Source organism: Myotis nattereri (genome assembly GCF_964212035.1).
Source record: "Myotis nattereri genome assembly, chromosome: X".
NCBI classification, from domain to species: Eukaryota; Metazoa; Chordata; class Mammalia; order Chiroptera; family Vespertilionidae; genus Myotis; species Myotis nattereri.
Window position 1 is genome coordinate 9,706,973 of NC_138078.1, and position 12,328 is coordinate 9,719,300.

Below are 12,328 nucleotides of genomic sequence, written 5' to 3' on the forward strand. Positions count from 1 at the left end.
CTGGCCCTCAAAGGCTGTGGGAAATAATGAAAGGGTTATAAATGGGGTTGGAGTGTCCACACAGCAGACCCGCATCCTGGACAGATTATTCTGGCAGCTGTTGGGGGTGGGGGAAGAGAGCTCTCTGCAACAGCACTCCTTATCCCTCTGAACAGTGCCCTCCATCTCCTCTCATTTAAGTTTTTCCCTTGGGGGAGACTCTAGTGATTTCATTCTACTTTTTCTGGGCTGTTCTCAGAAGAGTAGGTGACCCTCTGAGGGTGGCCCAGGTTGTTGGATAAATTAAAGCCAGCTAAATCAAATGCAGCCACCTTTCTCTTTCCAATGGTAGAAGTAACTATTTTAAAGATTGCCTGAAGTCCAGGAAGCCCAACTTTTTGCAGGGGGTTACATGAACCTTCTGGCAGAGCCCATTAATGACTGTCTTTCTCATTTGCTTTCTCAGTATTACAATGTCAGGGTAAGAACACGGGGAAGCAACCAGAAGCCTGGGCTGCCTGCAACCTGGATTCCAGGCTGCTGATCCCCTGTGCCCCATGCTCAGGGGCAGAAAGTTCTTGGCCCAGTGAGGTAGGCCTTGTGCCCTGCAAACACTCCATTAGGTGTGAACAGTGATAGGGTGGAGACAGGTCCCCCCACTCAACCCAGGCTCCCAGCAGCCAGGAATCGACATGGGACTAATGCCACCACTACAAAGAAGGTAAATGAGGAGAGGTCCCCAGTTCTGCGTCTGGCAGCCATCATCATCCAACAGATTGGGACAGGGTGTCAGCTGGGGGCGCATTCATTGCCACCTGCCCCGAGAACTGGGCTGCCTGCCCTCCTGGGTACCTTTGCTCCATAGGCCCGGCTTCGACCCCGCAGACAGAGTAGCCTCCATCAGAGTTAGACGTACCTCTCTGAGGCCACCTATTTATTGTAAGTCATCTAACAATGGGGAGGTGGTTGCTTTTTTTTTCTTGTATCCTTCCCAGTTTCCTTCCTGTTCTGGCCACCATTGTAGCCTCATGTTCCACTCAGTCTCTGTCCCTCACACACATTCATTCCCCACCCCCCCCCCTCTCTCTCTCTCTCTCACACACACACACACACACACACACACACACACACACACACGTGCACAGATACACACACACACATGCACATCTTCTGGGTGATAATGAACCCCTGGATCCAGTCTCAACAACCCCTAGGATGCTACTTCTTCTGGGCTTTCCCTGTCTTAAAAAGAAAACGTGTTCCTCAAACTTGCTCCTGTGTTCTCAGCCCCTCCCCTGAGAAGTGTTCTAAGGCATTGAGCCAAAAAGTTCATTGTGATTTCTGGGTGTGTGAGTGCAGCAAGAACACAGGTCTTAATGCAGGGCTTCACTCCTGGATTCTGCAGGCCCCAGAATTTTATATGGGCACTAGTGATTAGCAGTGCCTTGTGAAATCCAATCCCTGGGTTTCGGTACATTTAATGGAGTTGAACATGAACCATGAGAGTGTGCAACATGCAGTAAGGGTCCATGTTGTTCTGTGAGAAGGTTGTGCCCATCCTGTGTCTGGTGGGTGGTGGATGGCAGTGCTAAAGGTTGCATTAAAGTCACTTCACATGCTTTTCATGCCTGCACCGTAGGCTCCGCCTGCTCGCTTCTGCTGCACATAAACCAGCTCAGTAGCATGAACCTGCTCAGGTGATGTGAGAATGAAGTATGACCATCCTGTGACCGACCCCGCATGGCATACAGAATAGTACACCTCAGCCTGATGCTGGTGAGAATCCTTTGGAACTTTTTAAGTCAGCACCACATCCCCTCTCCCTCCCTCCCCCCGTCCAGTGTCCAGTGACATGGGACTCTTTGGGGCCCCATCCTGAGTACCAGGAGTTCTCACAGCTTCCCTGATGATTCCAGGTGCAGCCTGGAATGGAGAACAGGCATCTAGAAGAGTGACCAATGCTAGTGCTAACACAGCTGGGCCCCTTGCCTGCCCTCCCTTGAGGTCAGTGGCTGGATTCTGTGCTCCCCAGCCTGCCTGCCACTCCTCTTCCAGCTACTTGGGGACTGAACCTTCTGTCTTTCCCTCTGTTCCACTCCAAGAACCCAACCAACCTTTTCCTGCTCGATTTTTCTCCCTCCTCAGAACTGAGGTTGTGGCTTCAGCAGCATGCACTGCAGCGTGTGGCATCCCCCCAGCTTGTATCTTAGCCTGTGAGGGAAGCTGGAAAGGCCTGGGCCCCAAGCCTCTCTTGCAGGCTTTGCTGGAACACAGTTTTCTGTTACTAAAGGGCAAGGAAGCTCCTTTCTGAAAACTTGGGCCCTTGAGGATTTTCAATCTGGATCTTTCCCAAGATGTATGCAGAGAGATGAGCCAGGAGAGCTAAAGAGGGAGAGAGGGTGGTCTGTAATGCTCACAGTCTAGCTTTTAACAGAGACCAAGGTCTCCAGCCAGATGCCAGGGTCAGGACCACTATGTACAGGGATGCCCTGAGGTTGTCCCTGTTGCTGCCAGCAGAGGGCTCTGTCTCCCCAGCTCAGGGGGATTGGGTATAGGGTGGAGAGGTTAGCAGCTCTTAAGAGGGATGAACAAAGGATTCCTTTTCTATGTTAACCTCACAAACCTTTTTCTGTACTTATTTAAAATACAATTGGCCCCGATTTATCTAGTAGTAGTGTTCTTGAGAGGTTGCTCACATTCTAGATCATGTTTGAAGGGTACTTAAGAAAACTGTCATTGAAAGAAGAAACTTCTGCTCTTTCTGGAAAAATGAATTTATATTTCTAATTCAAATAAAGGCTTATTTGCTCTCAGACATCAGATATTTATAAGATGAATTTGATGAAAGAAATTCAGGTCTATATGTTTACCTGTGAGGAAAGCCCACTTGCCCTGCTCACCAAGTTGCAGGCTTCTGGTGCTATACATCCCCATGACGTCACTACAGAGCTGCCCCTGGGGCATGGCCTTCAATGGGCTGCTTGCTGAGCAATGGCCTTTGGACATGCTTGTCTCTGGTTCCCCCTGAGAGCCCCATGCCCACCCTTGGAGCCTACCCACTGAAGGAGAGGAAGGAAATGGTGTCCTATATGCACCCTGACATGTGCTTTATGTCATCATCAGTCCTGATAGAAAGGCAGCTAAGTCATGGTTCCACAGATGGGGGATCCAAAGCAGAGTAAAGTTTAAGAAGAGACACCACTTTGGGTCCATGGTCAATCTTGCCTTTGAGGGTTTTTTTTAATCCCAGTCTTTCTCCTTTTCTAACTAGTCCATTTTCTTGCTGATGGGCAAATGATGAACCCTTCTGTCAGGCCAAAAGAAAGGAACATGAGATGACATTTACGTTGCTTCAACTATTAGTCAGTAGTCTGGAGGAAGGCATGAAAGTGCCTGGCTAGAAACACACTTTTGTGGAACAAACGGACTCTGAAAATATGCGAGCTCAAATTAAATGTTTTGTAAAAATCAGAAGTTTCCATGACTTTTGTTAGCCTTGCTCTCTATTACTATTTGTAAACAAAGCATAATGCAAACTAATTTATTGAGCATTCTGTGCTTATTAATTCAAATGTGCTAACTCAGATATTTTATTACTCCCATTTTACAGATGAAGAAATGTGGAAAAGAGGTTAAGTGATGCCCAAAAGTTGCACAGCTAGAAAGGAGTGGAGGTAGGAAGTGACTCAGACTCTGTAGCTCCAAAGCCAATAACGCCCTAACTTCTACCCAGGTTCCCTACTCACTTAGGTGCAGTGATACACACTGTTCCTAGTTCTGACAAAGAAATGTCTTGTGCTTAGGTATTTTCCACACTTCAAGACAAAAGGATACCTGGATCTATAGGAGAATTTAAAGGTTCATTCTATAGGTTGAAAGAGTTAGAATATCCTTGTTTCATTATAACCCAGTGAGGTATATAAGATGATGAATTGAGGCACAGAAATAAAATATTGAACCTTTTTATATTTGTTTCATTCTTTTAAAATTTTGATTTTTACACATATTTTATTATCATGTATTTATAATCCATGCATGTAAGTTATAAATAAATCCACAAACTCTGAGGAGGTATATGCAAAAATATTCTTTGTATACCACTGATGAAATTTTGACTATTGCTTGCTTTATGTTCTAAGTATATTTATATGAATGCAGAACCCACTTTTGAAGAATCCATCTTGTTTTGAAGTATAGTGAACCACATGACTTAAAAGAACCAATCAGTACATCTGTTTTTGCAAAATGAATTATAAATTCCAGTTTTTGTTTGTGTGTCTGGATTTCCATGTGCTGTACTGGTCTAGCTAAGAGGGACATACTTGTACTTTCCTGGTGGGCTCAGTTTAGTCCACACACATTTATTAAGGGCCCTGTAAATGCCAACCACTATGCTAGGCATGTGAAATACAATGGCTTTGACCATTGGCCTATTGGTATAGGGGGGTGGATAGAAACATTCTTCCAGTTGAATGTTGAATGATACAATTATACACATGTCATCACTGGAGTGCAGGAGATGGCTTTTAGCTTATGCTGGAACAGTCATGGAGAGCTTTTTGGAGCAGGTGTTGTTTTGAGCTAAATCATAAAGGATTACCCAGAGTAAGAAGGTGAGGAGGAGCACTCAATGGTGGAACCACAAAAGCTTGTGTTGGCAACTATTAACCTTCTGTATTCCTAGAGCTTACATGTGGGGGTAAAACAGGGTTACAGCCACGAGGTGGTCTGGGGCCTGATCTCAGAGGCCTGATCTGGAAGGCCTCTGCAGCATATGGTATATAATAACACCAAAATCTTTTATGCAGCAGAATGACATGGTAAGACTTGGCTTTTATCAAAATTATTCTGGTGTAAGTATAAAACGCAGATTTTGGGGGAAAGGGTGTTAAAATGAAGGCGTGGTGCCCACCCAATTTGGAGGTTATTTTAAAAGTCTAGGCAGGGGATAATATGGGTTGGGTCAAGAGCAGTAAGTGTGGGGGAAAGGAATGATAGATTTCAAGAATATCAAGGAGGCAAAGTCATCAAGACAGGGGATATGGGAGGGGAAAGTGAGGGAGAAGTCAGTTCTATACTTCTTGCTTGGGAAACCTAGAAGAAGGTATGGTAGAGAATGTACCAGATGGCTGGATCTAGTGCAGAGGTGAGGAAGGGTGATGCTGAGTTCAGTTTTGGGGATTATGAGTCTGAAGTACCTAACCAGATTACCCAGTGAAGATGGCAGGTTGGACCTTGAGTCTAAAGAGAAAGAGGAAGGGGACAGAATCAGGGCTGGAAGATAGAGAGGAATAAACATAATAAAGATATTGGAAACAACTAGGACAGCTGATGAGATCACTGTAGTAGAGCACATGGAATGAGAACTGTGGGCCTGAGGCAATGTCTGCTACGGAGAGAGAAAGAGACAGAAGTGCAAAAGGAAGAGGTGATGAGAGAGACAAGAATGCAGAGAGATGAGCCAGGAGAGCTAAAGAGGGAGAAAGGGGACAGCATCCCACACCTCCAAGAGGTCAGGAAGATGAGGCCTGAAAGGCAACCATTGCTCCCTGGGTAAATATTGTCACTTGTAAAATTAAACAGAAGTAGCACTTCTGGAAGTTTTCAAAAAAAGAAAAAGAGAGGGAGGAAGAAAGAAAGGAGCTGCAGTAAAACATTAATTAAAATTTCATTAATTTAGAAATTTGCAATGGCTCAAATGGGCTCTGCTGAATTTTTAACTTCATGATAACAACAATGAAAGGGTCTAAGTAAATGAATAGGACAGGTGGGCTGTAAGTGAAATGTCTAAAACACTGTCCTGCCCTGGCCTGTTGCCCAGTGGTTAGAGCATTGGCCCATGCACCAAAGGGTCTCGGGTTTGATTCCAGGTCAAGGGCATATGCCTGGATTTCGGTTTCACTCATTGTCCCCAGTCAGGAGGCAACCAGTCGATGTGTCTCTTTTGTATCAATGTCTCTCTCTCTTCCTCTCTCTCTCTCTCTCTCTCTCTATCTCTCTCTCTCTCTCTCTCTCTCCCCCTCTCTCTTCCTCCCTCCTTTCCTTCCTCCCTCTCAGAAAAAGCAATGAAAATAATATATCCTCAGGTGAGAATTAAAAACACAAAATAATAATAATGTAAATATTGTTGAAGAAAAACAAAAACATTGTCCTATCCATCTGGTTCTTACACAAATCACCCTTGACCAGCATCTGGAAGAGACCCAAGGCAGAAGGGCCTGACAGTGGCTGAGTCCAGGGTAAGGGCCAGTATAGCCAAGAAGTGATATATGAAAATAAAGAAAACACTCTGTGCTTCAATTCAATAAGCAATTGTTGTCGCTTTTCCAGTTACTCTGCACTGTAGGCCAAAAGCTGAGGACACAGCAATCACTTCTGCAGGGGTCTGTCTCAGGGAGCTTACAGCCAAAGCTCTGGAGACTCCCTCAATAAGATGGGAGAAGCCTTTCCTAGCAGCATCACTCTGCTGCAACGGGACACAGAGAAGCCTGTGGAGGAAAGGAGCTGTGGAGGATCTTCCTAGAGGTGGCACTGGAGTTGAGTCTTGCAGGGTGGTGAGGAGGCACTTGTCAGGGCAGTGGGTGCCATTTAATGCTCTGTGTTATGCTATGGATGAGAGCCAGTTGGTCAGCAATGGCTGTCCAGGTAGGTACTGCTGTTATGGAAACTGGGAAGGGACACAATGGGAAGAAATTTTTTAAAAAATGAAAAAGAAGAGAAGCACCAGTATGGAGTGGGCACTGGGGACAGGAGACCCAACACCACCAGCTAGAGACAAACAGCGCCCGCTTCCCTTGAAGGCCTGTAGGGCATCATGTCATTCCAGCCCAGGGTAGCCACTAATGCTGTAGTAATGACAGACTCAAGGAAAGGTTTTCTTTGCTGAGATGGTTAATTCATTTTGAAAACATCCAATTGAAAACAAGTGCAATAAAAGGTCTCAGAGCTTAAAGAATTACTGTGGCTCTCCCACTGCCTGCCAAGTCACATTCCCCAGCCACACAAAGAAAATATCCAGTCTCAAGTACCCTTGGAGCACCCATTCACATATAAACAGTTGATGCCCTCTTTACATATTATCCCTGTGTTACCACCATTTAGCCAAAGACTTCTGCCAAACAAGACCTACCTTATTATCTGGTTTCCATTAGTATACTTGAAATCATAAAGCTGCATTAAAAACATCATTTCTTAACAACAACAACAACAACAAACTGTTAACATTTGCCTCCAGGAAGACTGAATTCCCCAGAGCATTTCAATAGTCTCCACTGCCATTTTGGCCACCTTGAGGACTGATACCTGCTGACATCCTGTAATCAGGAGCTGAGTTTTGTTTAGTGAGGATAGTATTTGGATCCTTGACTGTTTCTTTGCCCTTGGACACAGCTCCCATTCTGGAGGAGGGAATGATGGTTGGGAACCTGCTCACCTAATACTGAGTTCAGAGGTTATTAGATAATATGTGTCCTGAATGCCCCTTCTACACCTGGATAAGATGTAAGATGAAATAGTAGAAGGCACGCCACCCTGATATCAGAGTCCTGAGGGAGGTATTGAGTGGAACGGCAAAAGCTGCATTGCTAGGGCATGTATGGTGCCACCATTGTGCAGTAACTTTGGACAACCATGGGTAAAAGCCCTGTAGGACGAGGGGGAAGTCAGACCAGAACAGTTTCTGTTCTGTGATTTTTTTATACACTGGTTGTTCATGTGATTTTGTTTGAATTAAGACGTCTATTATGGCCAAATATAATTTAACCTTAGTAGAGAAATGGTGAGGACCAAACTGTAGGCCTGGGAAGGCCTGTTCAGGGCAAACCACTGAGAGGAAGAAATTCCAGATTCTAAGAAATGAGACATGGGGGATTATGTTCCAAGCAAAGTTTGGACCATAAAGAGAAACCTGGGAAAGTCAGATAGGTGGGGTCCAAAGGGAAGTGAGGATGTATTAACAGGCATAGAACTAATCAAAGATGGTGGGACACAATGGGAAGTAGAGATATACTAACAGATATATAACTGATGAAAGATGGGAAGTAACTATTTAGTTCCAACAGGCTTTGCTGGAACCCACAATCAGTTCTCAATTTCTATCTGGGGTTCTTTTATTATTTTTACAAAGGTAACAGCTTTATTGACATATAATTCACATATACAATTCACCCATGTAAAGTGTACAATTCAATGTTTTTTAGTATATCCACAGAGTTGTACAACCATCACCACAATCAATTTTAGAACATTATCATCACCTACCTGGGGTTCTTGACTCTACAAAGTAAATGGATAAATTGGGGAAAGATCAACCAAGATGACAAGAGGATTATAAAGTAGTAGCTCACAGGGCATGAAAAGAGATGGGACTTGAGTCCTAGGGAAGGAGGCTGCGGAAAGATCTGGTGTTTAAAATAGGGAACTACTAAAAGGATGATATTTGGCCTATGTTTCTATTAAGGACAAACAAAAAACTGGGCTTGATTACAGCAAGAGGATTTAGGTAAAACATGAGGGGGGAAACACACCCAACTTCCTTGCGATGTTTGTAAATTCCTGGGTTATGCCACCCTAGGAAATAAGACTGATGAATGGTCATCACAGGGTGAGTTTTGAATAATGGGTTCTTCCAGTTTCACAGTGTTGGTAAAATAATCAGGCATCCCTTCAGAACTGGCTGAGTGCCCAACCTTTCTGTGATGTATTGACCAGCTGAACCCCGTTTACTAGGGAGAAGCTTCTAGAGAGCCCTGTTACATGCTAGATGAGTGATGGCCCTTTGGATCAATTAATAGAGGTTGTAAATAAAATTTTCCTGCTTATATCAGCCTCATGGTAGTAAACCAGAAAATATGTCAGGGGCATCAGAGCCCACAGCTACAGATCTCTCCCTGATTATTTGATAAATTCTTCTTTAAAGAATGTTGAGCTCCTGCTGTGGGCCAGTTATAAGAGAGACCCTAGAGATAAAGCAGTGGTTCTTAACCAGGGGTGATTTTGCCCTCCAGGGGACTGTTGGCAAGGTCTGGAGACATCTTTGTTCACAATTGGGCAGGGGGAAGGGTGTTACCGGTCAGAGATGCTGCTAAACATCCTACAGTGCACAGGACAGTGCCCTTCAACAGAGAATCATTCAGTCCCAAATGTCAGTAGTGCAGAGGTGGAGAAACTTTGAGATAAAGAATTAAGATTTAGTCCCTGCTCTCAAAGAATTTTGTCTCTTCATTGCAGTGTTTCTTAATATGACTTGAAATGTATGCTAATGAAAATTTCTACATTGAAAACGAAACTCTTCAAGTTCCTTATCTGAAGCAATTATAAGTAAAACCGAATTTCCTAATTCGATTTGGGACTGACAGTATGGTGCTATCAATGTAAAGTGTTCATTACATTCTTACTAATAAACTTGGTTATCAAACCTTATATTTAAGAAATATTTAGCAGAAGGAGGACAGTATCTTTTATCATCTTTATCAGCAGAGTGAGCCTATATTTTTATTTGAATGTATATATAGATTAAAATAGTTGGGTAGAAAATAACCTACAAGTTGGGAATATATAGTAAACCTTAATGGTTCATTTCCTTTACCTTGAACTTATTCATAATTTCAGCAGGGCATAGTTAAAATCTTACTTTATTTAGAAATCCCCTGGTTTAATAACAGTTGCAGATGAATTACTTGCAATATTTTGGAACTAGTTATTTCAAGCACTCTTATATACCAGTTGCGATAAAATCAACCAATATGTTAATTAAAATAAAATAACAATTTATTAAAGTGGCACCCTAAGGACCTCAAATAGACCCTATTTTGTTTCGTTGACGTGGGAGGTCAGTTATTTGACCTGGTGATAGTGAGCTGCTCTGGAAAATTGCCTTTTTTATTTAATGAGGAGTAAATTTGGCCATAATGACCTCTAATGCTTTTTTCCCTGCTGTTCAAGTTTTTAGCTTAGCAGCTTTTGCGTGTGGCTTTTAGAGGCTTGGCATCCTCACCCTTCAGCTCAAAATCTCCCTTTATCATTGTGCCAAGTGCTCTGGGCATTCCAGTTAACTGGGATTGTCTTGAAAATAATTGAAAAATATCTGTAATTCAGACTCTTCACTAATTTATACTGGTTTTTGCCCCCAAAGGATCCAAATTCCTGTGGGTTCATTGGGCTTCAAACCCAATATTTAAGAATCATCACAAAGTACATACTTTTGAGTTGTTGATGCTTAAAAACTGAAAGCAGAAAACTCTTCTGAGACTCAATTTCTTCACTTCTAAAATGGACTCTAAATCTTTTCTTGTTTTTTAAAATTAATTTGCTATTTATGATTATTCATGATTATATTGACATGCTCTGTCAGTAGCTGGCTACCTTTTTCTCTCCTTTCCTTCCTTCCTTCCTTTTTTCCTTCCTTCCTTCCTTCCTCCTTCCTTCCTTCCTTTTGTTTGGAGTTTTCACCATTGAGAACATACTTTTTCATGCTTAAAGTATGAGAGTTTTGCCTTCAAATATAAACAAATTTTTGACCACACTTTAGAATTTTCAACTCACTCTCAAGGACTTCCTTGGTTGAGACATTAACTGTATCATCTCTAAATCTTTCTTTTTTCCTCCAAATCAACTAATTTTTACTTTATCAGCAAGATCAGTACCCACAAATATGGATCTTTGTAACTTGTTCCAATTTTTTATCATTACTGAACTGAAGCCAGCTGAAGCCATCTTGACAAGTCTGAGCAAATAGCAAATATCAACATCCCTGGGGACTAATCCTTTTTTAAACAACTCTGAAAAGCTGTTCTTTAGGTTAGTTGGCCTAAACATTGTGTGTGTGTGTGTGTGTGTGTGTAGAAATGAGAAATTATTAGGTCATGAGATAAAGCTTGATGGAAATCCTGTATGACAGAAGCCTGTAAGTGGGTTAGCTAGAGACAGTTGTGAGGGTTGGAGACATAAAGATCACCACAGCTGCCTGTCTCAAGCCAAAAAATGATGGGGCCTGAGAGTTTGCCAGTAGCCCACTCTGTGAGCCCTGTGGGGATCACGTGCCTCAGACTAGGCACCATGGTTCCAGGCTGATGGTTCTTACTTGTTTGTGTGAAAGGCTGCAAACTTCTGACTGGAGTAGAAGCAAGGCATTGAACCATCAGGGAATGCTAGGCTCACTCTGGCCACAGCAAGACTTTGCCCTCCTCTTGATTCCCTGACATGCACGTAGTCAAGTGGACTCGTCTCCAGCGAAGGCTGGGAAGGAGAGCAGGCAGAAGATATACTGCCCCAGTACAACCCTGGTCCCAATACAATACTCTAGGTGTAACCTTCACAGGTCTCAATGGGCAAGTATCCCAATGCAACACCACAACAGCCTCTCCCCAAGAAGCTCCCAGAGGTAAATGGCAAGGCTCATGGATGAGGTTAGCTGGAGTGGGCGGGGAGACCTGTTGCAGGTACCTATCCTAGGGCTGAAGGATAGCTCCCAGTGGCTCAACACCAAGGGTTGGCTGTGGAGCCCACATTTATCACCCAACTGGAGCTGACATCTGAAGAGAAAAGGACATTGCCAGATACAACGAAGAGAAATCTGTGGCTTGAGGTTTTATAATGTAATTACAGCCTACCAATGCCTTCTTTTCCACCTGTATGTCACTCAGCTCTAAGCACTTGCTTCTAAATGGAAAATTGAGAATTCTGTTTCCTTGAAGATGGAGAAGAAGCAGCTCTTGCCAGTATTCTGTGAAGTTGGAGTACCCGGCTGGCTGGTGTAGAACAACTGCCTGATGCTGTGGGGGGCAGCAGAAACAACCACAAACATGGTGAGAACAGATCTCAGGTGGATGGGAAATGCTAGTCCCTGGGCACATTTGTGTTGGTTGTATTTGAAACTCGAATACATATGCCATGCTCAGGAAATCCACAATGGGAGTGAAAATGGAAAAATACTGCACCATGTATAAGCTGAAAGGATGGAGTCTGGCTAGGGCAAAAGAACCGACTAGTTAGCCTGATAAAAACAGCTATTTCATTATTTATCATCATGTCCCACTTGGAAAAAGAAAATTTAACAACACAGGAAAAGAGCAGGAAAAAGAAAAGCCATTTTTTGGTGTATGGTACAGGACCAGCTAAAGCTGTAATCTTACACACAGAGGGCTTGGTAATAAAAGAACAGCCTTGCAACTGCTTTTCCTCCTGTTTGTGTTCACAGTAACAGCTGGATACATACTAATTGCAAAAAGTGAAAGAAAGAACTTTAAGTTTAAAAGAAGGCATGCCATGATCAGTCTCTTGCCAGCACAATTCCAGACACAACTGTGAGGTGGCACCTAGCAAGTCTGTTTGAAATGCACACTCACAGTTC